We start from the raw sequence: 27,781 nt of genomic DNA, 5'->3' as shown, positions 1-27,781 counted from the left end.
TAAAAATGATACCTCACTTTTGTGGGTAGGCCTAGCGCCCGCAACAGGAAATACACCAAAACGCAACGTGGACACATCACATTTATTTAAAGAAAACAGAGGTGTTTTTTGCAAAGTGCCTACCTGTAGATTTTGGCCTCTAGCTCAGCCGGCACCTAGGGAAACCTACCAAACCTGTGCATTTTTTAAAAACTAGAGACCCAGGGGAATCCAAGATGGGGTGACTTGTGGGGCTCTGACCAGGTTCTGTTACACAGAATCCTTTGCAAACCTCAAAATTTGGCTAAAAAAACATGTTTTCCTCTCATTTTGGTGACAGAAAGTTCTGGAATCAGAGAGGAGCCACAAATTTCCTTCCACCCAGTGTTCCCCCAAGTCTCCCGATAAAAATGATACCTCACTTGTGTGGGTAGGCCTAGCGCCCGCAACAGGAAATACACCAAAACGCAACGTGGACACATCACATTTTTTGAAAGAAAACAGAGGTGTTTTTTGCAAAGTGCCTACCTGTAGAGTTTGGCCTCTAGCTCAGCCGGCACCTAGGGAAACCTACCAAACCTGTGCATTTTTGAAAACTAGAGACCTAGGGGAATCCAAGATGGGGTGACTTGTGGGGCTCTGACCAGGTTCTGTTACCCAGAATCCTTTGCAAACCTCAACATTTGGCTAAAAAAACAAATTTTCCTCACATTTTGGTGACAGAAAGTTCTGGATTCAGAGAGGAGCCACAAATTTCCTTCCACCCAGCGTTCCCCCATGTCTCCAGATAAAAATTATACCTCACTTGTGTAGGTAGGCCTAGCGCCCGCGTCAGGAAATGCCCCAAAACGCAACGTGCACACATCACATTTTTTGAAAGAAAACAGAGGTGTTTTTTGCAAAGTGCCTACCTGTAGATTTTGGCCTCTAGCTCAGCGGGTACCTAGGGAAACCTACCAAACCTGTGCATTTTTGAAAACTAGAGACCTAGGGGAATCCAAGATGGGGTGACTTGTGGGGCTCTGTCCAGGTTCTGTTACCCAGAATCCTTTGCAAACCTCAAAATTTGGCTAAAAAAAGATGTTTTCCTCACATTTTGGTGACAGAAAGTTCTGGAATCTGAGAGGAGCCACAAATTTCCTTCCACCCAGTGTTCCCCCAAGTCTCCCGATAAAAATGATACCTCACTTGTGTGGGTAGGCCTAGCGCCCGCAACAGGAAATACACCAAAACGCAACGTGGACACATCACATTTATTTAAAGAAAACAGAGGTGTTTTTTGCAAAGTGCCTACCTGTAGATTTTGGCCTCTAGCTCAGCCGGCACCTAGGGAAACCTACCAAACCTGTGCATTTTTTAAAAACTAGAGACCCAGGGGAATCCAAGATGGGGTGACTTGTGGGGCTCTGACCAGGTTCTGTTACACAGAATCCTTTGCAAACCTCAAAATTTGGCTAAAAAAACATGTTTTCCTCACATTTTGGTGACAGAAAGTTCTGGAATCAGAGAGGAGCCACAAATTTCCTTCCACCCAGTGTTCCCCCAAGTCTCCCGACAAAAATGATACCTCACTTGTGTGGGTAGGCCTAGTGCCCGCCACAGGAAATGGCCCAAAACGCAACGTGGACAAATCACATTTTTTTAAAGAAAACAGAGCTGTTTTTTGCAGAGTGCCTACCTGTAGATTTTGGCCTCTATCTCAGACGGCACCTATGGAAACCGACCAAACCTGTGCATTTTTTAAAACTAGAGACCTAGGGGAATCCAAGATGGGGTGACTTGAGGGGCTCTGACCAGGTTCTGTTACCCAGAATCCTTTGCAAACCTCAACATTTGGCTAAAAAAACACATTTTCCTCACATTTGGTGACAGAAAGTTCTGGAATCAGAGAGGAGCCACAAATTTCCTTCCACCCAGCGTTCCCCCATCTCTCCCGATACAAATTATACCTCACTTGTGTGGGTAGGCCTAGCGCCCGCGTCAGGAAATGCCCCAAAACGCAACGTGCACACATCACATTTTTTTAAAGAAAACAGAGGTGTTTTTTGCAAAGTGCCTACCTGTAGATTTTGGCCTCTAGCTCAGCCGGCACCTAGGGAAACCTACCAAACCTGTGCATTTTTTAAAAACTAGAGACCTAGGGGAATCCAAGATGGGGTGACTTGTGGGGCTCTGACCAGGTTCTGTTACCCAGAATCCTTTGCAAACCTCAACATTTGGCTAAAAAAACACATTTTCCTCACATTTTGGTGACAGAAAGTTCTGGATTCAGAGAGGAGCCACAAATTTCCTTCCACCCAGCGTTCCCCCATGTCTCCAGATAAAAATTATACCTTACTTGTGTAGGTAGGCCTAGCGCCCGCGTCAGGAAATGCCCCAAAACGCAACGTGCACACATCACATTTTTTGAAAGAAAACAGAGGTGTTTTTTGCAAAGTGCCTACCTGTAGATTTTGGCCTCTAGCTCAGCGGGTACCTAGGGAAACCTACCAAACCTGTGCATTTTTGAAAACTAGAGACCTAGGGGAATCCAAGATGGGGTGACTTGTGGGGCTCTGTCCAGGTTCTGTTACCCAGAATCCTTTGCAAACCTCAAAATTTGGCTAAAAAAAGATGTTTTCCTCACATTTTGGTGACAGAAAGTTCTGGAATCTGAGAGGAGCCACAAATTTCCTTCCACCCAGTGTTCCCCCAAGTCTCCCGATAAAAATGATACCTCACTTGTGTGGGTAGGCCTAGCGCCCGCAACAGGAAATACACCAAAACGCAACGTGGACACATCACATTTTTTGAAAGAAAACAGAGGTGTTTTTTGCAAAGTGCCTACCTGTAGAGTTTGGCCTCTAGCTCAGCCGGCACCTAGGGAAACCTACCAAACCTGTGCATTTTTGAAAACTAGAGACCTAGGGGAATCCAAGATGGGGTGACTTGTGGGGCTCTGACCAGGTTCTGTTACCCAGAATCCTTTGCAAACCTCAACATTTGGCTAAAAAAAACACATTTTCCTCACATTTTGGTGACAGAAAGTTCTGGATTCAGAGAGGAGCCACAAATTTCCTTCCACCCAGCGTTCCCCCATGTCTCCCGATAAAAATTATATCTCACTTGTGTAGGTAGGCCTAGCGCCCGCGTCAGGAAATGCCCCAAAACGCAACGTGCACACATCACATTTTTTGAAAGAAAACAGAGGTGTTTTTTGCAAAGTGCCTACCTGTAGATTTTGGCCTCTAGCTCAGCCGGTACCTAGGGAAACCTACCAAACCTGTGCATTTTTGAAAACTAGAGACCTAGGGGAATCCACGATGGGGTGACTTGTGGGGCTCTGTCAAGGTTCTGTTACCCAGAATCTTTTGCAAACCTCAAAATTTGGCTGAAAAAACATGTTTTCCTCACATTTTGGTGACAGAAAGTTCTGGAATCTGAGAGGAGCCACAAATTTCCTTCCACCCAGCGTACCCCCAAGTCTCCCAATTAAAATGATACCTCACTTGTGTGGGTAGGCCTAGTGCCCGCCACAGGAAATGGCCCAAAACGCAACGTGGACAAATCACATTTTTTTAAAGAAAACAGAGCTGTTTTTTGCAGAGTGCCTACCTGTAGATTTTGGCCTCTAGCTCAGACGGCACCTATGGAAACCGACCAAACCTGTGCATTTTTTAAAACTAGAGACCTAGGGGAATCCAAGATGGGGTGACTTGAGGGGCTCTGACCAGGTTCTGTTACCCAGAATCCTTTGCAAACCTCAACATTTGGCTAAAAAAACACATTTTCCTCACATTTGGTGACAGAAAGTTCTGGAATCAGAGAGGAGCCACAAATGTCCTTCCACCCAGCGTTCCCCCATCTCTCCCGATACAAATTATACCTCACTTGTGTGGGTAGGCCTAGCGCCCGCGTCAGGAAATGCCCCAAAACGCAACGTGCACACATCACATTTTTTTAAAGAAAACAGAGGTGTTTTTTGCAAAGTGCCTACCTGTAGATTTTGGCCTCTAGCTCAGCCGGCACCTAGGTAAACCTACCAAACCTGTGCATTTTTGAAAACTAGAGACCTAGGGGAATCCAAGATGGGGTGACTTGTGGGGCTCCGACCAGGTTCTGTTACTCAGAATCCTTTGGAAACCTCGAAATTTGGCAAAAAAAACATGTTTTCCTCACATTTAGGTGACAGAAAGTTCTGGAATCAGAGAGGAGCCACAAATTTCCTTCCACCCAGCGTTCCCCCAAGTCTCCCGATAAAAATGATACCTCACTTGTGTGGGTAGGCCTAGCGCCCGCAACAGGAAATGCACCAAAACGCAACGTGGACACATCACATTTATTTAAAGAAAACAGAGGTGTTTTTTGCAAAGTGCCTACCTGTAGACTTTGGCCTCTAGCTCAGCCGGCACCAAGGGAAACCTACCAAACCTGTGCATTTTTTAAAAACTAGAGACCTAGGGGAATCCAAGATGGGGTGACTTGTGGGGCTCTGACCAGGTTCTGTTACACAGAATCCTTTGCAAACCTCAAAATTTGGCTAAAAAAACATGTTTTCCTCACATTTTGGTGACAGAAAGTTCTGGAATCTGAGAGGAGCCACAAATTTCCTTCCACCCAGCGTTCCCCCAAGTCTCCCGATAAAAATTATACCTCACTTGTGTGGGTAGGCCTAGCGCCCGCGACAGGAAATGCCCCAAAACGCAACGTGGACACATCACATTTTTTGAAAGAAAACAGGTGTTTTTTGCAAAGTGCCTACCTGTAGAGTTTGGCCTCTAGCTCAGCCGGCACCTAGGGAAACCTACCAAACCTGTGCATTTTTGAAAACTATAGACCTAGGGGAATCCAAGATGGGGTGACTTGTGGGGCTCTGACCAGGTTCTGTTAACCAGAATCCTTTGCAAACCTCAACATTTGGCTAAAAAAACACATTTTCCTCACATTTTGGTGACAGAAAGTTCTGGATTCAGAGAGGAGCCACAAATTTCCTTCCACCCAGCGTTCCCCCATGTCTCCCGATAAAAATTATATCTCACTTGTGTGGGTAGGCCTAGCGCCTGCGTCAGGAAATGCCCCAAAACGCAACGTGCACACATCACATTTTTTGAAAGAAAACAGAGGTGTTTTTTGCAAAGTGCCTACCTGTAGATTTTGGCCTCTAGCTCAGCCGGTACCTAGGGAAACCTACCAAACCTGTGCATTTTTGAAAACTAGAGACCTATGGGAATCCAAGATGGGGTGACTTGTGGGGCTCTGTCAAGGTTCTGTTACCCAGAATCTTTTGCAAACCTCAAAATTTGGCTAAAAAAACATGTTTTCCTCACATTTTGGTGACAGAAAGTTCTGGAATCTGAGAGGAGCCACAAATTTCCTTCCACCCAGCGTACCCCCAAGTCTCCCAATTAAAATGATACCTCACTTGTGTGGGTAGGCCTAGCGCCCGCGACAGGAAAAGCCCCAAAACGCAACGTGGACAAATCACATTTTTTTAAAGAAAACAGAGCAGTTTTTTGCAGAGTGCCTACCTGTAGATTTTGGCCTCTAGCTCAGACGGCACCTATGGAAACCGACCAAACCTGTGCATTTTTTTAAACTAGAGACCTAGGGGAATCCAAGATGGGGTGACTTGAGGGGCTCTGACCAGGTTCTGTTACCCAGAATCCTTTGCAAACCTCAACATTTGGCTAAAAAAACACATTTTCCTCACATTTGGTGACAGAAAGTTCTGGAATCAGAGAGGAGCCACAAATTTCCTTCCACCCAGCGTTCCCCCATCTCTCCCGATACAAATTATACCTCACTTGTGTGGGTAGGCCTAGCGCCCGCGTCAGGAAATGCCCCAAAACGCAACGTGCACACATCACATTTTTTTAAAGAAAACAGAGGTGTTTTTTGCAAAGTGCCTACCTGTAGATTTTGGCCTCTAGCTCAGCCGGCACCTAGGTAAACCTACCAAACCTGTGCATTTTTTAAAACTAGAGACCTAGGGGAATCCAAGATGGGGTGACTTGTGGGGCTCCGACCAGGTTCTGTTACTCAGAATCCTTTGGAAACCTCGAAATTTGGCAAAAAAAACATGTTTTCCTCACATTTAGGTGACAGAAAGTTCTGGAATCAGAGAGGAGCCACAAATTTCCTTCCACCCAGCGTTCCCCCAAGTCTCCCGATAAAAATGATACCTCACTTGTGTGGGTAGGCCTAGCGCCCGCAACAGGAAATGCACCAAAACGCAACGTGGACACATCACATTTATTTAAAGAAAACAGAGGTGTTTTTTGCAAAGTGCCTACCTGTAGACTTTGGCTTCTAGCTCAGCCGGCACCAAGGGAAACCTACCAAACCTGTGCATTTTTTAAAAACTAGAGACCTAGGGGAATCCAAGATGGGGTGACTTGTGGGGCTCTGACCAGGTTCTGTTACACAGAATCCTTTGCAAACCTCAAAATTTGGCTAAAAAAACATGTTTTCCTCACATTTTGGTGACAGAAAGTTCTGGAATCTGAGAGGAGCCACAAATTTCCTTCCACCCAGCGTTCCCCCAAGTCTCCCGATAAAAATTATACCTCACTTGTGTGGGTAGGCCTAGCGCCCGCGACAGGAAATGCCCCAAAACGCAACGTGGACACATCACATTTTTTGAAAGAAAACAGGTGTTTTTTGCAAAGTGCCTACCTGTAGAGTTTGGCCTCTAGCTCAGCCGGCACCTAGGGAAACCTACCAAACCTGTGCATTTTTGAAAACTATAGACCTAGGGGAATCCAAGATGGGGTGACTTGTGGGGCTCTGACCAGGTTCTGTTACCCAGAATCCTTTGCAAACCTCAACATTTGGCTAAAAAAACACATTTTCCTCACATTTTGGTGACAGAAAGTTCTGGATTCAGAGAGGAGCCACAAATTTCCTTCCACCCAGCGTTCCCCCATGTCTCCCGATAAAAATTATACCTCACTTGTGTAGGTAGGCCTAGCGCCCGCGTCAGGAAATGCCCCAAAACGCAACGTGCACACATCACATTTTTTGAAAGAAAACAGAGGTGTTTTTTGCAAAGTGCCTACCTGTAGATTTTGGCCTCTAGCTCAGCCGGTACCTAGGGAAACCTACCAAACCTGTGCATTTTTGAAAACTAGAGACCTAGGGGAATCCAAGATGGGGTGACTTGTGGGGCTCTGTCCAGATTCTGTTACCCAGAATCCTTTGCAAACCTCAAAATTTGGCTAAAAAAACATGTTTTCCTCACATTTTGGTGACAGAAAGTTCTGGAATCTGAGAGGAGCCAAAAATTTCCTTCCACCCAGTGTTCCCCCAAGTCTCCCGATAAAAATGATACCTGACTTGTGTGGGTAGGCCTAGCGCCCGCAACAGGAAATACACCAAAACGCAACGTGGACACATCACATTTATTTAAAGAAAACAGAGGTGTTTTTTGCAAAGTGCCTACCTGTAGATTTTGGCCTCTAGCTCAGCCGGCACCTAGGGAAACCTACCAAACCTGTGCATGTTTTAAAAACTAGAGACCCAGGGGAATCCAAGATGGGGTGACTTGTGGGGCTCTGACCAGGTTCTGTTACACAGAATCCTTTGCAAACCTCAAAATTTGGCTAAAAAAACATGTTTTCCTCACATTTTGGTGACAGAAAGTTCTGGAATCAGAGAGGAGCCACAAAATTCCTTCCACCCAGCGTTCCCCCAAGTCTCCCGATAAAAATGATTCCTCACTTGTGTGGGTAGGCCTAGCGCCCGCGACAGGAAATGCCCCAAAACGCAACGTGGACACATCACATTTTTTGAAAGAAAACAGAGGTGTTTTTTGCAAAGTGCCTACCTGTAGAGTTTGGCCTCTAGCTCCGCCGGCACCTAGGGAAACCTACCAAACCTGTGCATTTTTGAAAACTAGAGACCTAGGGGAATCCAAGATGGGGTGACTTGTGGGGCTCTGACCAGGTTCTGTTACCCAGAATCCTTTGCAAACCTCAACATTTGGCTAAAAAAAACACATTTTCCTCACATTTTGATGACAGAAAGTTCTGGAATCTGAGAGGAGCCAAAAATTTCCTTCCACCCAGTGTTCCCCCAAGTCTCCCGATAAAAATGATACCTGACTTGTGTGGGTAGGCCTAGCGCCCGCAACAGGAAATGCACCCAAACGCAACGTGGACACATCACATTTATTTAAAGAAAACAGAGGTGTTTTTTGCAAAGTGCCTACCTGTAGACTTTGGCCTCTAGCTCAGCCGGCACCAAGGGAAACCTACCAAACCTGTGCATTTTTTAAAAACTAGAGACCTAGGGGAATCCAAGATGGGGTGACTTGTGGGGCTCTGACCAGGTTCTGTTACACAGAATCCTTTGCAAACCTCAAAATTTGGCTAAAAAAACATGTTTTCCTCACATTTTGGTGACAGAAAGTTCTGGAATCTGAGAGGAGCCACAAATTTCCTTCCACCCAGCGTTCCCCCAAGTCTCCCGATAAAAATTATACCTCACTTGTGTGGGTAGGCCGAGGGCCCGCGACAGGAAATGCCCCAAAACGCAACGTGGACACATCACATTTTTTGAAAGAAAACAGGTGTTTTTTGCAAAGTGCCTACCTGTAGAGTTTGGCCTCTACCTCAGCCGGCACCTAGGGAAACCTACCAAACCTGTGCATTTTTGAAAACTATAGACCTAGGGGAATCCAAGATGGGGTGACTTGTGGGGCTCTGACCAGGTTATGTTAACCAGAATCCTTTGCAAACCTCAACATTTGGATAAAAAAACACATTTTCCTCACATTTTGGTGACAGAAAGTTCTGGATTCAGAGAGGAGCCACAAATTTCCTTCCACCCAGCGTTCCTCCATGTCTCCCGATAAAAATTATACCTCACTTGTGTACGTAGGACTAGCGTCCGCGTCAGGAAATGCCCCAAAACGCAAAGTGTACACATCACATTTTTTGAAAGAAAACAGAGGTGTTTTTTGCAAAGTGCCTACCTGTTGATTTTGGCCTCTAGCTCAGCCGGCACCTAGGGAAACCTACCAAACCTGTGCATTTTTGAAAACTATAGACCTAGGGGAATCCAAGATGGGGTGACTTGTGGGGCTCTGACCAGGTTCTGTTAACCAGAATCCTTTGCAAACCTCAACATTTGGCTAAAAAAACACATTTTCCTCACATTTTGGTGACAGAAAGTTCTGGATTCAGAGAGGAGCCACAAATTTCCTTCCACCCAGCGTTCCCCCATGTCTCCCGATAAAAATTATATCTCACTTGTGTGGGTAGGCCTAGCGCCTGCGTCAGGAAATGCCCCAAAACGCAACGTGCACACATCACATTTTTTGAAAGAAAACAGAGGTGTTTTTTGCAAAGTGCCTACCTGTAGATTTTGGCCTCTAGCTCAGCCGGTACCTAGGGAAACCTACCAAACCTGTGCATTTTTGAAAACTAGAGACCTATGGGAATCCAAGATGGGGTGACTTGTGGGGCTCTGTCAAGGTTCTGTTACCCAGAATCTTTTGCAAACCTCAAAATTTGGCTAAAAAAACATGTTTTCCTCACATTTTGGTGACAGAAAGTTCTGGAATCTGAGAGGAGCCACAAATTTCCTTCCACCCAGCGTACCCCCAAGTCTCCCAATTAAAATGATACCTCACTTGTGTGGGTAGGCCTAGCGCCCGCGACAGGAAAAGCCCCAAAACGCAACGTGGACAAATCACATTTTTTTAAAGAAAACAGAGCAGTTTTTTGCAGAGTGCCTACCTGTAGATTTTGGCCTCTAGCTCAGACGGCACCTATGGAAACCGACCAAACCTGTGCATTTTTTTAAACTAGAGACCTAGGGGAATCCAAGATGGGGTGACTTGAGGGGCTCTGACCAGGTTCTGTTACCCAGAATCCTTTGCAAACCTCAACATTTGGCTAAAAAAACACATTTTCCTCACATTTGGTGACAGAAAGTTCTGGAATCAGAGAGGAGCCACAAATTTCCTTCCACCCAGCGTTCCCCCATCTCTCCCGATACAAATTATACCTCACTTGTGTGGGTAGGCCTAGCGCCCGCGTCAGGAAATGCCCCAAAACGCAACGTGCACACATCACATTTTTTTAAAGAAAACAGAGGTGTTTTTTGCAAAGTGCCTACCTGTAGATTTTGGCCTCTAGCTCAGCCGGCACCTAGGTAAACCTACCAAACCTGTGCATTTTTTAAAACTAGAGACCTAGGGGAATCCAAGATGGGGTGACTTGTGGGGCTCCGACCAGGTTCTGTTACTCAGAATCCTTTGGAAACCTCGAAATTTGGCAAAAAAAACATGTTTTCCTCACATTTAGGTGACAGAAAGTTCTGGAATCAGAGAGGAGCCACAAATTTCCTTCCACCCAGCGTTCCCCCAAGTCTCCCGATAAAAATGATACCTCACTTGTGTGGGTAGGCCTAGCGCCCGCAACAGGAAATGCACCAAAACGCAACGTGGACACATCACATTTATTTAAAGAAAACAGAGGTGTTTTTTGCAAAGTGCCTACCTGTAGACTTTGGCTTCTAGCTCAGCCGGCACCAAGGGAAACCTACCAAACCTGTGCATTTTTTAAAAACTAGAGACCTAGGGGAATCCAAGATGGGGTGACTTGTGGGGCTCTGACCAGGTTCTGTTACACAGAATCCTTTGCAAACCTCAAAATTTGGCTAAAAAAACATGTTTTCCTCACATTTTGGTGACAGAAAGTTCTGGAATCTGAGAGGAGCCACAAATTTCCTTCCACCCAGCGTTCCCCCAAGTCTCCCGATAAAAATTATACCTCACTTGTGTGGGTAGGCCTAGCGCCCGCGACAGGAAATGCCCCAAAACGCAACGTGGACACATCACATTTTTTGAAAGAAAACAGGTGTTTTTTGCAAAGTGCCTACCTGTAGAGTTTGGCCTCTAGCTCAGCCGGCACCTAGGGAAACCTACCAAACCTGTGCATTTTTGAAAACTATAGACCTAGGGGAATCCAAGATGGGGTGACTTGTGGGGCTCTGACCAGGTTCTGTTACCCAGAATCCTTTGCAAACCTCAACATTTGGCTAAAAAAACACATTTTCCTCACATTTTGGTGACAGAAAGTTCTGGATTCAGAGAGGAGCCACAAATTTCCTTCCACCCAGCGTTCCCCCATGTCTCCCGATAAAAATTATACCTCACTTGTGTAGGTAGGCCTAGCGCCCGCGTCAGGAAATGCCCCAAAACGCAACGTGCACACATCACATTTTTTGAAAGAAAACAGAGGTGTTTTTTGCAAAGTGCCTACCTGTAGATTTTGGCCTCTAGCTCAGCCGGTACCTAGGGAAACCTACCAAACCTGTGCATTTTTGAAAACTAGAGACCTAGGGGAATCCAAGATGGGGTGACTTGTGGGGCTCTGTCCAGGTTCTGTTACCCAGAATCCTTTGCAAACCTCAAAATTTGGCTAAAAAAACATGTTTTCCTCACATTTTGGTGACAGAAAGTTCTGGAATCTGAGAGGAGCCAAAAATTTCCTTCCACCCAGTGTTCCCCCAAGTCTCCCGATAAAAATGATACCTGACTTGTGTGGGTAGGCCTAGCGCCCGCAACAGGAAATACACCAAAACGCAACGTGGACACATCACATTTATTTAAAGAAAACAGAGGTGTTTTTTGCAAAGTGCCTACCTGTAGATTTTGGCCTCTAGCTCAGCCGGCACCTAGGGAAACCTACCAAACCTGTGCATGTTTTAAAAACTAGAGACCCAGGGGAATCCAAGATGGGGTGACTTGTGGGGCTCTGACCAGGTTCTGTTACACAGAATCCTTTGCAAACCTCAAAATTTGGCTAAAAAAACATGTTTTCCTCACATTTTGGTGACAGAAAGTTCTGGAATCAGAGAGGAGCCACAAAATTCCTTCCACCCAGCGTTCCCCCAAGTCTCCCGATAAAAATGATTCCTCACTTGTGTGGGTAGGCCTAGCGCCCGCGACAGGAAATGCCCCAAAACGCAACGTGGACACATCACATTTTTTGAAAGAAAACAGAGGTGTTTTTTGCAAAGTGCCTACCTGTAGAGTTTGGCCTCTAGCTCCGCCGGCACCTAGGGAAACCTACCAAACCTGTGCATTTTTGAAAACTAGAGACCTAGGGGAATCCAAGATGGGGTGACTTGTGGGGCTCTGACCAGGTTCTGTTACCCAGAATCCTTTGCAAACCTCAACATTTGGCTAAAAAAAACACATTTTCCTCACATTTTGATGACAGAAAGTTCTGGAATCTGAGAGGAGCCAAAAATTTCCTTCCACCCAGTGTTCCCCCAAGTCTCCCGATAAAAATGATACCTGACTTGTGTGGGTAGGCCTAGCGCCCGCAACAGGAAATGCACCCAAACGCAACGTGGACACATCACATTTATTTAAAGAAAACAGAGGTGTTTTTTGCAAAGTGCCTACCTGTAGACTTTGGCCTCTAGCTCAGCCGGCACCAAGGGAAACCTACCAAACCTGTGCATTTTTTAAAAACTAGAGACCTAGGGGAATCCAAGATGGGGTGACTTGTGGGGCTCTGACCAGGTTCTGTTACACAGAATCCTTTGCAAACCTCAAAATTTGGCTAAAAAAACATGTTTTCCTCACATTTTGGTGACAGAAAGTTCTGGAATCTGAGAGGAGCCACAAATTTCCTTCCACCCAGCGTTCCCCCAAGTCTCCCGATAAAAATTATACCTCACTTGTGTGGGTAGGCCGAGGGCCCGCGACAGGAAATGCCCCAAAACGCAACGTGGACACATCACATTTTTTGAAAGAAAACAGGTGTTTTTTGCAAAGTGCCTACCTGTAGAGTTTGGCCTCTACCTCAGCCGGCACCTAGGGAAACCTACCAAACCTGTGCATTTTTGAAAACTATAGACCTAGGGGAATCCAAGATGGGGTGACTTGTGGGGCTCTGACCAGGTTATGTTAACCAGAATCCTTTGCAAACCTCAACATTTGGATAAAAAAACACATTTTCCTCACATTTTGGTGACAGAAAGTTCTGGATTCAGAGAGGAGCCACAAATTTCCTTCCACCCAGCGTTCCTCCATGTCTCCCGATAAAAATTATACCTCACTTGTGTACGTAGGACTAGCGTCCGCGTCAGGAAATGCCCCAAAACGCAAAGTGTACACATCACATTTTTTGAAAGAAAACAGAGGTGTTTTTTGCAAAGTGCCTACCTGTTGATTTTGGCCTCTAGCTCAGCCGGCACCTAGGGAAACCTACCAAACCTGTGCATTTTTTAAAAACTAGAGACCTAGGGGAATCCAAGATGGGGTGACTTGTGGGGCTCTGACCAGGTTCTGTTACCCAGAATCCTTTGCAAACCTCAAAATTTGGCTAAAAAAACATGTTTTCCTCACATTTTGGTGACAGAAAGTTCTGGAATCAGAGAGGAGCCATAAATTTACTTCCACTCAGCGTTCCCCCAAGTCTCCTGATAAAAATGATGCCTCACCTGTGTGGGTAGGCCTAGCGCCCACGACAGGAAATACCCCAAAACGCAACGTGGACACATCACATTTTTTGAAAGAAAACAGAGGTGTTTTTTGTAAAGTGCCTACCTGTTGATTTTGGCCTCTAGCTCAGCCGGCACCTAGGGAAACGTACCAAACCTGTGCATTTCTGAAAATTAGAGACCTAGAGGAATCCAAGATGAGGTGACCTGTGGGGCTCTGACCAGGTTCTGTTACCCAGAATCCTTTGCAAACCTCAACATTTGGCTAAAAAACACGTTTTCCTCACATTTTGGTGACAGAAAGTTCTGGAATCTGAGATGAGCCACAAATTTCCTTCCAACCAGCCTTCCCCCAAGTCTCTCAATAAAAATGATACCTCACTTGTGTGGGTAGGCCTAGCGCCCGCGACAGGAGATGCCCCAAAACGCAAAGTGGACACATCACATTTTTTTTAAGAAAACAGAGGTGTTTTTTGCAAAGTGCCTACCTGTAGATTTTGGCCTCTAGCTCAGCCGGTACCTAGGGAAACGTACCAAACCTGTGCATTTCTGAAAATTAGAGACCTAGAGGAATCCAAGATGAGGTGACTTGTGGGGCTCCGACCAGGTTCTGTTACTCAGAATCCTTTGGAAACCTCGAAATTTGGCTAAAAAAACATGTTTTCCTCACATTTTGGTGACAGAAAGTTCTGGAATCTGAGAGGAGCCACAAATTTCCTTCCACCCAGCGTTCCCCCATGTCTCCTGATACAAATTATACCCCACTTGTGTGGGTAGGCCTAGCGCCCGCGTCAGGAAATGCCCCAAAACGCAACGTGCACACATCACATTTTTTTAAGAAAACAGAGGTGTTTTTTGCAAAGTGCCTACCTGTAGATTTTGGCCTCTAGCTCAGCCGGCACCTAGGTAAACCTACCAAACCTGTGCATTTTTGAAAACTAGAGACCTAGGGGAATCCAAGATGGGGTGACTTGTGGGGCTCCGACCAGGTTCTGTTACTCAGAATCCTTTGGAAACCTCGAAATTTGGCTAAAAAAACATGTTTTCCTCACATTTTGGTGACAGAAAGTTCTGGAATCTGAGAGGAGCCACAAATTTCCTTCCACCCAGCGTTCCCCCAAGTCTCCCGATAATAATTATACCTCACTTGTGTGGGTAGGCCTAGCGCCCGCGACAGGAAATGCCCCAAAACGCAACGTGGACACATCACATTTTTTGAAAGAAAACAGGTGTTTTTTGCAAAGTGCCTACCTGTAGAGTTTGGCCTCTAGCTCAGCCGGCACCTAGGGAAACCTACCAAACCTGTGCATTTTTGAAAACTATAGACCTAGGGGAATCCAAGATGGGGTGACTTGTGGGGCTCTGACCAGATTCTGTTAACCAGAATCCTTTGCAAACCTCAACATTTGGCTAAAAAAACAAATTTTCCTCACATTTTGGTGACAGAAAGTTCTGGATTCAGAGAGGAGCCACAAACTTCCTTCCACCCAGCGTACCCCCATGTCTCCCAATAAAAATTATACCTCACTTGTGTAGGTAGGCCTAGCGCCCGCGTCAGGAAATGCCCCAAAACGCAACGTGCACACATCACATTTTTTGAAGAAAACAGAGGTGTTTTTTGCAAAGTGCCTACCTGTAGATTTTGGCCTCTAGCTCAGCCGGTACCTAGGGAAACCTACCAAACCTGTGCATTTTTGAAAACTAGAGACCTAGGGGAATCCAAGATGGGGTGACTTGTGGGGCTCTGTCCAAGGTTCTGTTACCCAGAATCTTTTGCAAACCTCAAAATTTGGCTAAAAAAACATGTTTTCCTCACATTTTGGTGACAGAAAGTTCTGGAATCTGAGAGGAGCCACATATTTCCTTCCACCCAGCGTTCCCCCAAGTCTCCCAATAAAAATGATACCTCACTTGTGTGGGTAGGCCTAGTGCCCGCCACAGGAAATGGCCCAAAACGCAACATGGACAAATCACATTGTTTTAAAGAAAACAGAGCTGTTTTTTTGCAGAGTGCCCTACCTGTAGATTTTGGCCTCTAGCTCAGCCGGCACCTATGGAAACCGACCAAACCTGTGCATTTTTTAAAACTAGAGACCCTAGGGGAATCCAAGATGGGGTGACTTGAGGGGCTCTGACCAGGTTCTGTTACCCAGAATCCTTTGCAAACCTCAACATTTTGGCTAAAAAAACACATTTTCCTCACATTCGGTGACAGAAAGTTCTGGAATCAGAGAGGAGCAACAAATTTTCCTTCCACCCAGCGTTCCCCCCATCTCTCCCGATACAAATTATACCTCACTTGTGTGGGTAGGCCTAGCGCCCGCGTCAGGAAATGCCCCAAAACGCAACGTGCACACATCACATTTTTTTGAAGAAAACAGAGGTGTTATTTGCAAAGTGCCTACCTGTAGATTTTGGCCTCTAGCTCAGCCCGGCACCTGGGTAAACCTACCAAACCTGTGCATTTTTGAAAACTAGAGACCTAGGGGAATCCAAGATGGGGTGACTTGTGGGGCTCCGACCAGGTTCTGTTACTCAGAATCCTTTGGAAACCTCAAAATTTGGCAAAAAAAACATGTTTTCCTCACATTTAGGTGACAGAAAGTTCTGGAATCAGAGAGGAGCCACAAATTTCCTTCCACCCAGCGTTCCCCCAAGTCTCCCGATAAAAATGATACCTCACTTGTGGTGGGTAGGCCTAGCGCCCGCAACAGGAAATGCACCAAAACGCAACGTGGACACATCACATTTATTTAAAGAAAACAGAGGTGTTTTTTGCAAAGTGCCTACCTGTAGACTTTGGCCTCTAGCTCAGCCGGGCACCAAGGGGAAACCTACCAAACCTGTGCATTTTTTAAAATCTAGAGACCTAGGGGAATCCAAGATGGGGTGACTTGTGGGGGCTCTGACCAGGTTCTGTTACACAGAATCCTTTGCAAACCTCAAAATTTGGCTAAAAAAACATGTTTTCCTTACATTTTGGTGACAGAAAGTTCTGGAATCTGAGAGGAGCCACAAATTTCCTTCCACCCAGCGTTCCCCCAAGTCTCCCGATAAAAATTATACCTCACTTGTGTGGGTAGGCCTAGCGCCCGCGACAGGAAATGCCCCAAAACGCAACGTGGGACACATCACATTTTTTGAAAGAAAACAGGTGTTTTTTGCAAAGTGCCTACCTGTAGAGTTTGGCCTCTAGCTCAGCCGGCACCTAGGGAAACCTACCAAACCTGTGCATTTTTGAAAACTATAGACCTAGGGGAATCCAAGATGGGGTGACTTGTGGGGCTCTGACCAGGTTCAGTTAACCAGAATCCTTTGCAAACCTCAACATTTGGCTAAAAAAACAAATTTTCCTCACATTTTGGTGACAGAAAGTTCTGGATTCAGAGAGGAGCCACAAACTTCCTTCCACCCAGCGTACCCCCATGTCTCCCAATAAAAATTATACCTCACTTGTGTAGGTAGGCCTAGCGCCCGCGTCAGGAAATGCCCCAAAACGCAACGTGCACACATCACATTTTTTGAAAGAAAACAGAGGTGTTTTTTGCAAAGTGCCTACCTGTAGATTTTGGCCTCTAGCTCAGCCCGGGGGTACCTAGGGAAACCTACCAAACCTGTGCATTTTTGAAAACTAGAGACCTAGGGGAATCCAAGATGGGGTGACTTGTGGGGCTCTGTCAAGGTTCTGTTACCCAGAATCTTTTGCAAACCTCAAATTTGGCTAAAAAAACATGTTTTCCTCACATTTTGGTGACAGAAAGTTCTGGAATCTGAGAGGAGCCACAAATTTCCTTCCACCCAGCGTTCCCCCAAGTCTCCCAATAAAAATGATACCTCACTTGTGTGGGTAGGCCTAGTGCCCGCCACAGGAAATGGCCCAAAACGCAACATGGACAAATCACATTGTTTTAAAGAAAACAGAGCTGTTTTTTTGCAGAGTGCCTACCTGTAGATTTTGGCCTCTAGCTCAGCCGGCACCTATGGAAACCGACCAAACCTGTGCATTTTTTAAAACTAGAGACCTAGGGGAATCCAAGATGGGGTGACTTGAGGGGCTCTGACCAGGTTCTGTTACCCAGAATCCTTTGCAAACCTCAACATTTGGCTAAAAAAAACACATTTTCCTCACATTCGGTGACAGAAAGTTCTGGAATCAGAGAGGAGCAACAAATTTCCTTCACCCCAGCGTTCCCCCATCTCTCCCGATACAAATTATACCTCACTTGTGTGGGTAGGGCCTAGCGCCCGCGTCAGGAAATGCCCCAAAACGCAACGTGCACACATCACATTTTTTTGAAGAAAACAGAGGTGTTATTTGCAAAGTGCCTACCTGTAGATTTTGGCCTCTAGCTCAGCCGGCACCTGGGTAAACCCTACCAAACCTGTGCATTTTTGAAAACTAGAGACCTAGGGGAATCCAAGATGGGGTGACTTGTGGGGCTCCGACCAGGTTCTGTTACTCAGAATCCTTTGGAAACCTCAAAATTTGGCAAAAAAAACATGTTTTTCCTCACATTTAGGTGACAGAAAGTTCTGGAATCAGAGAGGAGCCACAAATTTCCTTCCACCCAGCGTTCCCCCAAGTCTCCCGATAAAAATGATACCTCACTTGTGTGGGTAGGCCTAGCGCCCGCAACAGGAAATGCACCAAAACGCAACGTGGACACATCACATTTATTTAAAGAAAACAGAGGTGTTTTGTTGCAAAGTGCCTACCTGTAGACTTTGGCCTCTAGCTCAGCCGGGCACCAAGGGAAACCTACCAAACCTGTGCATTTTTTAAAATCTAGAGACCTAGGGGAATCCAAGATGGGGTGACTTGTGGGGCTCTGGACCAGGTTCTGTTACACAGAATCCTTTGCAAACCTCAAAATTTGGCTAAAAAAAACATGTTTTCCTTACATTTTGGTGACAGAAAAGTTCTGGAATCTGAGAGGAGCCACAAATTTCCTTCCACCCAGCGTTCCCCCAAGTCTCCCGATAAAAATTATACCTCACTTGTGTGGGTAGGCCTAGCGCCCGCGACAGGAAATGCCCCAAAACGCAACGTGGACACATCACATTTTTTGAAAGAAAACAGGTGTTTTTTGCAAAGTGCCTACCTGTAGAGTTTGGCCTCTAGCTCAGCCGGCACCTAGGGAAACCTACCAAACCTGTGCATTTTTGAAAACTATAGACCTAGGGGAATCCAAGATGGGGTGACTTGTGGGGCTCTGACCAGGTTCAGTTAACCAGAATCCTTTGCAAACCTCAACATTTGGCTAAAAAAACACATTTTCCTCACATTTTGGTGACAGAAAGTTCTGGATTCAGAGAGGAGCCACAAATTTCCTTCCACCCAGCGTTCCTCCATGTCTCCCGATAAAAATTATACCTCACTTGTGTACGTAGGACTAGCGTCCGCGTCAGGAAATGCCCCAAAACGCAACGTGTACACATCACATTTTTTGAAAGAAAACAGAGGTGTTTTTTGCAAAGTGCCTACCTGTAGATTTTGGCCTCTAGCTCAGCCGGTACCTAGGGAAACCTACCAAACCTGTGCATTTTTGAAAACTAGAGACCTAGGGGAATCCAAGATGGGGTGACTTGTGGGGCTCTGTCAAGGTTCTGTTACCCAGAATCTTTTGCAAACCTCAAAATTTGGCTAAAAAAACATGTTTTCCTCACATTTTGGTGACAGAAAGTTCTGGAATCTGAGAGGAGCCACAAATTTCCTTCCACCCAGCGTTCCCCCAAGTCTCCCGATAAAAATTATACCTCACTTGTGTGGGTAGGCCTAGCGCCCGCAACAGGAAATGCACCAAAACGCAACGTGGACACATCACATTTATTTAAAGAAAACAGAGGTGTTTTTTGCAAAGTGCCTACCTGTAGACTTTGGCCTCTAGCTCAGCCGGCACCAAGGGAAACCTACCAAACCTGTGCATTTTTTAAAATCTAGAGACCTAGGGGAATCCAAGATGGGGTGACTTGTGGGGCTCTGACCAGGTTCTGTTACACAGAATCCTTTGCAAACCTCAAAATTTGGCTAAAAAAACATGTTTTCCTTACATTTTGGTGACAGAAAGTTCTGGAATCTGAGAGGAGCCACAAATTTCCTTCCACCCAGCGTTCCCCCAAGTCTCCCGATAAAAATTATACCTCACTTGTGTGGGTAGGCCTAGCGCCCGCGACAGGAAATGCCCCAAAACGCAACGTGGACACATCACATTTTTTGAAAGAAAACAGGTGTTTTTTGCAAAGTGCCTACCTGTAGAGTTTGGCCTCTAGCTCAGCCGGCACCTAGGGAAACCTACCAAACCTGTGCATTTTTGAAAACTATAGACCTAGGGGAATCCAAGATGGGGTGACTTGTGGGGCTCTGACCAGGTTCAGTTAACCAGAATCCTTTGCAAACCTCAACATTTGGCTAAAAAAACACATTTTCCTCACATTTTGGTGACAGAAAGTTCTGGATTCAGAGAGGAGCCACAAATTTCCTTCCACCCAGCGTTCCTCCATGTCTCCCGATAAAAATTATACCTCACTTCTGTACGTAGGACTAGCGTCCGCGTCAGGAAATGCCCCAAAACGCAACGTGGACACATCACATTTTTTGAAAGAAAACAGGTGTTTTTTGCAAAGTGCCTACCTGTAGATTTTGGCCTCTAGCTCAGCCGGTACCTAGGGAAACCTACCAAACCTGTGCATTTTTGAAAACTAGAGACCTAGGGGAATCCAAGATGGGGTGACTTGTGGGGCTCTGTCAAGGTTCTGTTACCCAGAATCTTTTGCAAACCTCAAAATTTGGCTAAAAAAACATGTTTTCCTCACATTTTGGTGACAGAAAGTTCTGGAATCTGAGAGGAGCCACAAATTTCCTTCCACCCAGCGTTCCCCCAAGTCTCCCAATAAAAATGATACCTCACTTGTGTGGGTAGGCCTAGTGCCCGCCACAGGAAATGGCCCAAAACGCAACGTGGACAAATCACATTGTTTTAAAGAAAACAGAGCTGTTTTTTGCAGAGTGCCTACCTGTAGATTTTGGCCTCTAGCTCAGCCGGCACCTATGGAAACCGACCAAACCTGTGCATTTTTTAAAACTAGAGACCTAGGGGAATCCAAGATGGGGTGACTTGAGGGGCTCTGACCAGGTTCTGTTACCCAGAATCCTTTGCAAACCTCAACATTTGGCTAAAAAAACACATTTTCCTCACATTTGGTGACAGAAAGTTCTGGAATCAGAGAGGAGCCACACATTTCCTTCCACCCAGCGTTCCCCCATCTCTCCCGATACAAATTATACCTCACTTGTGTGGGTAGGCCTAGCGCCCGCGTCAGGAAATGCCCCAAAACGCAACGTGTACACATCACATTTTTTTAAAGAAAACAGGTGTTTTTTGCAAAGTGCCTACCTGTAGATTTTGGCCTCTAGCTCAGCCGGCACCTAGGTAATCCTACCAAACCTGTGCATTTATGAAAACTAGAGACCTAGGGGAATCCAAGATGGGGTGACTTGTGGGGCTCCGACCAGGTTCTGTTACTCAGAATCCTTTGGAAACCTCGAAATTTGGCAAAAAAAACATGTTTTCCTCACATTTAGGTGACAGAAAGTTCTGGAATCAGAGAGGAGCCATACATTTCCTTCCACCCAGCGTTCCCCCAAGTCTCCCGATAAAAATGATACCTCACTTGTGTGGGTAGGCCTAGCGCCCGCAACAGGAAATGCACCAAAACGCAACGTGGACACATCACATTTATTTAAAGAAAACAGAGGTGTTTTTTGCAAAGTGCCTACCTGTAGACTTTGGCCTCTAGCTCAGCCGGCACCAAGGGAAACCTACCAAACCTGTGCATTTTTTAAAAACTAGAGACCTAGGGGAATCCAAGATGGGGTGACTTGTGGGGCTCTGACCAGGTTCTGTTACACAGAATCCTTTGCAAACCTCAAAATTTGGCTAAAAAAACATGTTTTCCTCACATTTTGGTGACAGAAAGTTCTGGAATCTGAGAGGAGCCACAAATTTCCTTCCACCCAGCGTTCCCCCAAGTCTCCCGATAAAAATTATACCTCACTTGTGTGGGTAGGCCTAGCGCCCGCGACAGGAAATGCCCCAAAACGCAACGTGGACACATCACATTTTTTGAAAGAAAACAGGTGTTTTTTGCAAAGTGCCTACCTGTAGAGTTTGGCCTCTAGCTCAGCCGGCACCTAGGGAAACCTACCAAACCTGTGCATTTTTGAAAACTATAGACCTAGGGGAATCCAAGATGGGGTGACTTGTGGGGCTCTGACCAGGTTCTGTTAACCAGAATCCTTTGCAAACCTCAACATTTGGCTAAAAAAACACATTTTCCTCACATTTTGGTGACAGAAAGTTCTGGATTCAGAGAGGAGCCACAAATTTCCTTCCACCCAGCGTTCCCCCATGTCTCCTGATAAAAATTATACCTCACTTGTGTAGGTAGGCCTAGCGCCCGCGTCAGGAAATGCCCCAAAACGCAACGTGCACACATCACATTTTTTGAAAGAAAACAGAGGTGTTTTTTGCAAAGTGCCTACCTGTAGATTTTGGCCTCTAGCTCAGCCGGTACCTAGGGAAATCTACCAAACCTGTGCATTTTTGAAAACTAGAGACCTAGGGGAATCCAAGATGGGGTGACTTGTGGGGCACTGTCAAGGTTCTGTTACCCAGAATCTTTTGCAAACCTCAAAATTTAGCTAAAAAAACATGTTTTCCTCACATTTTGGTGACAGAAAGTTCTGGAATCTGAGAGGAGCCACAAATTTCCTTCCACCCAGCGTTCCCCCAAGTCTCCCAATAAAAATGATACCTCACTTGTGTGGGTAGGCCTAGTGCCCGCCACAGGAAATGGCCCAAAACGCAACGTGGACAAATCACATTGTTTTAAAGAAAACAGAGCTGTTTTTTGCAGAGTGCCTACCTGTAGATTTTGGCCTCTAGCTCAGCCGGCACCTATGGAAACCGACCAAACCTGTGCATTTTTTAAAAACTAGAGACCTAGGGGAATCCAAGATGGGGTGACTTGAGGGGCTCTGACCAGGTTCTGTTACCCAGAATCCTTTGCAAACCTCAACATTTGGCTAAAAAAACACATTTTCCTCACATTTGGTGACAGAAAGTTCTGGAATCAGAGAGGAGCCACAAATTTCCTTCCACCCAGCGTTCCCCCATCTCTCCCGATACAAATTATACCTCACTTGTGTGGGTAGGCCTAGCGCCCGCGTCAGGAAATGCCCCAAAACGCAACGTGCACACATCACATTTTTTTAAAGAAAACAGAGGTGTTTTTTGCAAAGTGCCTACCTGTAGATTTTGGCCTCTAGCTCAGCCGGCACCTAGGTAAACCTACCAAACCTGTGCATTTTTGAAAACTAGAGACCTAGGGGAATCCAAGATGGGGTGACTTGTGGGACTCCGACCAGGTTCTGTTACTCAGAATCCTTTGGAAACCTCGAAATTTGGCAAAAAAAACATGTTTTCCTCACATTTAGGTGACAGAAAGTTCTGGAATCAGAGAGGAGCCACAAATTTCCTTCCACCCAGCGTTCCCCCAAGTCTCCCGATAAAAATTATACCTCACTTGTGTGGGTAGGCCTAGCGCCCGCGACAGGAAATGCCCCAAAACGCAACGTGGACACATCACATTTTTTGAAAGAAAACAGGTGTTTTTTGCAAAGTGCCTACCTGTAGAGTTTGGCCTCTAGCTCAGCCGGCACCTAGGGAAACCTATCAAACCTGTGCATTTTTGAAAACTATAGACCTAGGGGAATCCAAGATGGGGTGACTTGTGGGGCTCTGACCAGGTTCTGTTAACCAGAATCCTTTGCAAACCTCAACATTTGGCTAAAAAAACACATTTTCCTCACATTTTGGTGACAGAAAGTTCTGGATTCAGAGAGGAGCCACAAATTTCCTTCCACCCAGCGTTCCCCCATGTCTCCCGATAAAAATTATACCTCACTTGTGTAGGTAGGCCTAGCGCCCGCGTCAGGAAATGCCCCAAAACGCAACGTGCACACATCACATTTTTTGAAAGAAAACAGAGGTGTTTTTTGCAAAGTGCCTACCTGTAGATTTTGGCCTCTAGCTCAGCCGGTACCTAGGGAAACCTACCAAACCTGTGCATTTTTGAAAACTAGAGACCTAGGGGAATCCAAGATGGGGTGACTTGTGGGGCTCTGTCCAGGTTCTGTTACCCAGAATCCTTTGCAAACCTCAAAATTTGGCTAAAAAAACATGTTTTCCTCACATTTTGGTGACAGAAAGTTCTGGAATCTGAGAGGAGCCACAAATTTCCTTCCACCCAGTGTTCCCCCAAGTCTCCCGATAAAAATGATACCTCACTTGTGTGGGTAGGCCTAGCGCCCGCAACAGGAAATACACCAAAACGCAACGTGGACACATCACATTTATTTAAAGAAAACAGAGGTGTTTTTTGCAAAGTGCCTACCTGTAGATTTTGGCCTCTAGCTCAGTCGGCACCTAGGGAAACCTACCAAACCTGTGCATTTTTTAAAAACTAGAGACCCAGGGGAATCCAAGATGGGGTGACTTGTGGGGCTCTGACCAGGTTCTGTTACACAGAATCCTTTGCAAACCTCAAAATTTGGCTAAAAAAACATGTTTTCCTCACATTTTGGTGACAGAAAGTTCTGGAATCAGAGAGGAGCCACAAAATTCCTTCCACCCAGCGTTCCCCCAAGTCTCCCGATAAAAATGATTCCTCACTTGTGTGGGTAGGGCCTAGCGCCCGCGACAGGAAATGCCCCAAAACGCAACGTGGACACATCACATTTTTTTAAAGAAAACAGAGGTGTTTTTTGCAAAGTGCCTACCTGTAGAGTTTGGCCTATAGCTCAGCCGGCACCTAGGGAAACCTACCAAACCTGTGCATTTTTGAAAACTAGAGACCTAGGGGAATCCAAGATGGGGTGGCTTGTGGGGCTCTGACCAGGTTCTGTTACCCAGAATCCTTTGCAAACCTCAACATTTGGCTAAAAAAAACACATTTTCCTCACATTTTGGTGACAGAAAGTTCTGGATTCAGAGAGGAGCCACAAATTTCCTTCCACCCAGCGTTCCCCCATGTCTCCCGATAAAAATTATATCTCACTTGTGTAGGTAGGCCTAGCGCCCGCGTCAGGAAATGCCCCAAAACGCAACGTGCACACATCACATTTTTTGAAAGAAAACAGAGGTGTTTTTTGCAAAGTGCCTACCTGTAGATTTTGGCCTCTAGCTCAGCCGGGTACCTAGGGAAACCTACCAAACCTGTGCATTTTTAAAACTAGAGACCTAGGGGAATCCAAGATGGGGTGACTTGTGGGGCTCTGTCAAGGTTCTGTTACCCAGAATCTTTTGCAAACCTCAAAATTTGGCTAAAAAAACATGTTTTCCTCACATTTTGGTGACAGAAAGTTCTGGAATCTGAGAGGAGCCACAAATTTCCTTCCACTCAGCGTTCCCCCAAGTCTCCCAATAAAAATGATACCTCACTTGTGTGGGTAGGCCTAGTGCCCGCCACAGGAAATGGCCCAAAACGCAACGTGGACAAATCACATTTTTTTAAAGAAAACAGAGCTGTTTTTTGCAGAGTGCCTACCTGTAGATTTTGGCCTCTAGCTCAGCCGGCACCTATGGAAACCGACCAAACCTGTGCATTTTTTAAAACTAGAGACCTAGGGGAATCCAAGATGGGGTGACTTGAGGGGCTCTGACCAGGTTCTGTTACCCAGAATCCTTTGCAAACCTCAACATTTGGCTAAAAAAACACATTTTCCTCACATTTGGTGACAGAAAGTTCTGGAATCAGAGAGGAGCCACAAATTTCCTTCCACCCAGCGTTCCCCCATCTCTCCCGATACAAATTATACCTCACTTGTGTGGGTAGGCCTAGCGCCCGCGTCAGGAAATGCCCCAAAACGCAACGTGCACACATCACATTTTTTTTAAAGAAAACAGAGGTGTTTTTTGCAAAGTGCCTACCTGTAGATTTTGGCCTCTAGCTCAGCCGGCACCTAGGTAAACCTACCAAACCTGTGCATTTTTGAAAACTAGAGACCTAGGGGAATCCAAGATGGGGTGACTTGTGGGGCTCCAACCAGGTTCTGTTACTCAGAATCCTTTGGAAACCTCGAAATTTGGCAAAAAAAACATGTTTTCCTCACATTTAGGTGACAGAAAGTTCTGGAATCAGAGAGGAGCCACAAATTTCCTTCCACCCAGCGTTCCCCCAAGTCTCCCGATAAAAATGATACCTCACTTGTGTGGGTAGGCCTAGCGCTCGCAACAGGAAATGCACCAAAACGCAACGTGGACACATCACATTTATTTAAAGAAAACAGAGGTGTTTTTTGCAAAGTGCCTACCTGTAGACTTTGGCCTCTAGCTCAGCCGGCACCAAGGGAAACCTACCAAACCTGTGCATTTTTTAAAAACTAGAGACCTAGGGGAATCCAAGATTGGGTGACTTGTGGGGCTCTGACCAGGTTCTGTTACACAGAATCCTTTGCAAACCTCAAAATTTGGCTAAAAAAACATGTTTTCCTCACATTTTGGTGACAGAAAGTTCTGGAATCTGAGAGGAGCCACAAATTTCCTTCCACCCAGCGTTCCCCCAAGTCTCCCGATAAAAATTATACCTCACTTGTGTGGGTAGGCCTAGCGCCCGCGACAGGAAATGCCCCAAAATGCAACGTGGACACATCACATTTTTTGAAAGAAAACAGGTGTTTTTTGCAAAGTGCCTACCTGTAGAGTTTGGCCTCTACCTCAGCCGGCACCTAGGGAAACCTACCAAACCTGTGCATTTTTGAAAACTATAGACCTAGGGGAATCCAAGATGGGGTGACTTGTGGGGCTCTGACCAGGTTATGTTAACCAGAATCCTTTGCAAACCTCAACATTTGGATAAAAAAACACATTTTCCTCACATTTTGGTGACAGAAAGTTCTGGATTCAGAGAGGAGCCACAAATTTCCTTCCACCCAGCGTTCCTCCATGTCTCCCGATAAAAATTATACCTCACTTGTGTACGTAGGACTAGCGTCCGCGTCAGGAAATGCCCCAAAACGCAACGTGTACACATCACATTTTTTGAAAGAAAACAGAGGTGTTTTTTGCAAAGTGCCTACCTTTTGATTTTGGCCTCTAGCTCAGCCGGCACCTAGGGAAACCTACCAAACCTGTGCATTTTTTAAAAACTAGAGACCTAGGGGAATCCAAGATGGGGTGACTTGTGGGGCTCTGACCAGGTTCTGTTACCCAGAATCCTTTGCAAACCTCAAAATTTGGCTAAAAAAACATGTTTTCCTCACATTTTGGTGACATAAAGTTCTGGAATCAGAGAGGAGCCATAAATTTACTTCCACTCAGCGTTCCCCCAAGTCTCCCGATAAAAATGATGCCTCACCTGTGTGGGTAGGCCTAGCGCCCACGACAGGAAATACCCCAAAACGCAACGTGGACACATCACATTTTTTGAAAGAAAACAGAGGTGTTTTTTGTAAAGTGCCTACCTGTTGATTTTGGCCTCTAGCTCAGCCGGCACCTAGGGAAACGTACCAAACCTGTGCATTTCTGAAAATTAGAGACCTAGAGGAATCCAAGATGGGGTGACCTGTGGGGCTCTGACCAGGTTCTGTTACCCAGAATCCTTTGCAAACCTCAACATTTGGCTAAAAAACACGTTTTCCTCACATTTTGGTGACAGAAAGTTCTGGAATCTGAGATGAGCCACAAATTTCCTTCCAACCAGCCTTCCCCCAAGTCTCTCAATAAAAATGATACCTCACTTGTGTGGGTAGGCCTAGCGCCCGCGACAGGAGATGCCCCAAAACGCAAAGTGGACACATCACATTTTTTTTAAGAAAACAGAGGTGTTTTTTGCAAAGTGCCTACCTGTAGATTTTGGCCTCTAGCTCAGCCGTCACCTAGGGAAACCTACCAAACCTGTGCATTTTTTAAAACTTGAGACCTAGGGGAATCCAAGATGGGGTGACTTGTGTGGCTCTGACCAGGTTCTGTTACCCAGAATCCTTTGCATACCTCAACATTTGGCTAAAAAAACACATTTTCCTCACAATTTGGTGACAGAAAGTTCTGGAATCAGAGAGGAGCCACAAATTTCCTTCCACCCAGCGTTCCCCCATGTCTCCCGATACAAATTATACCCCACTTGTGTGGGTAGGCCTAGCGCCCGCGTCAGGAAATGCCCCAAAACGCAACGTGCACACATCACATTTTTTTAAAGAAAACAGAGGTGTTTTTTGCAAAGTGCCTACCTGTAGATTTTGGCCTCTAGCTCAGCCGGCACCTAGGTAAACCTACCAAACCTGTGCATTTTTGAAAACTAG

The sequence above is a fragment of the Pleurodeles waltl genome, unplaced genomic scaffold (assembly GCF_031143425.1).
Source record: "Pleurodeles waltl isolate 20211129_DDA unplaced genomic scaffold, aPleWal1.hap1.20221129 scaffold_124, whole genome shotgun sequence".
Taxonomy (NCBI): domain Eukaryota; kingdom Metazoa; phylum Chordata; class Amphibia; order Caudata; family Salamandridae; genus Pleurodeles; species Pleurodeles waltl.
This window is presented reverse-complemented; position numbering follows the sequence as displayed.